Source organism: Papio anubis, chromosome 1 (assembly GCF_008728515.1).
Source record: "Papio anubis isolate 15944 chromosome 1, Panubis1.0, whole genome shotgun sequence".
Classification (NCBI taxonomy): Eukaryota; Metazoa; Chordata; class Mammalia; order Primates; family Cercopithecidae; genus Papio; species Papio anubis.
The window spans coordinates 5635146-5636148 of NC_044976.1; positions in this window are offsets into that span (position 1 = coordinate 5635146).

Here is a 1003-nt window from a genome sequence, read left to right on the forward strand (position 1 = left end):
GCATTGCTGGATTATACTTTTATTTCCTTGAAGAACCGCCATTCTGTTTTTCTCAGCAGTGGTACCATTTTACATCCCCACCAGTGATGCACGAAGCTTCCAATTTCTCCACATCCTTGCCAAGTCTTGCTAGTCTCTCTCTCTCTTTTTTTTTTTTTTTTTTTTGAGACGGAGTCTTGCTCTGTCACCCAGTCGATCTTGGCTCACTGCAACCTTCGCCTCCTGGGTTCAAGTAATCCTCCCACCTCAGCCTCCCGAGTAGCTGGGATTACAGGCATGCACCACCATGCCCAGCTAATTTTTTTGTATTTTTAGTAGAGATAGGGTTTCACCATGTTGGCCAGGCTGGTCTCAAACTCCTGATCTCAAGTGATCCACCTGCCTCGGCCTCCCAAAGTGCTGGGATTACAGGTGTAAGCTACTGCACCTGGCTGTTTTTTTCTTTTTTGATTAATAATCATCCGAGTGGGAATGAAGGTGGCTTTAACTGGAATTTTCTGTGGCCTTTAACTCTATGGCGACTTCCTCCTGAAAACTCCTATTCACTTCCTTTCTCCACATTCCCTGGTTTTCTTTTCAACTTTTCTGTTTTTTTTTTTTTTTCTTCTCGGTCTCCAGCCACCTCATTGATATCAGCATCACCCAGGGCTGCATCTGAGGCCCCTAGCTGCGTAATCTCATACACTATAGAGCCACCTACTTTGTTACTAAAACTTCATTGATATTCTCACTTCACCCCACTTGAATGGTGGAGATGCTGAAATCTGTAACCCCCATCCAGACCCATACGTCCAACCATCCACTAAACACAGAAATTAAAAAATATTTGGAAAGCTAATATTTGTGTCAGGGACTGGGGTGAGTGGTTTACAAGCACTTCGTCATTTACACTTTGTTTTTAATCATTGAACGCTCTCACCAACCCTATGAGGTAGGTTCTAGTATTAACCCCATATAGTCACTGAGGAAGCTGAGGCTTCAGGAAACACCTTGTTGATATGGT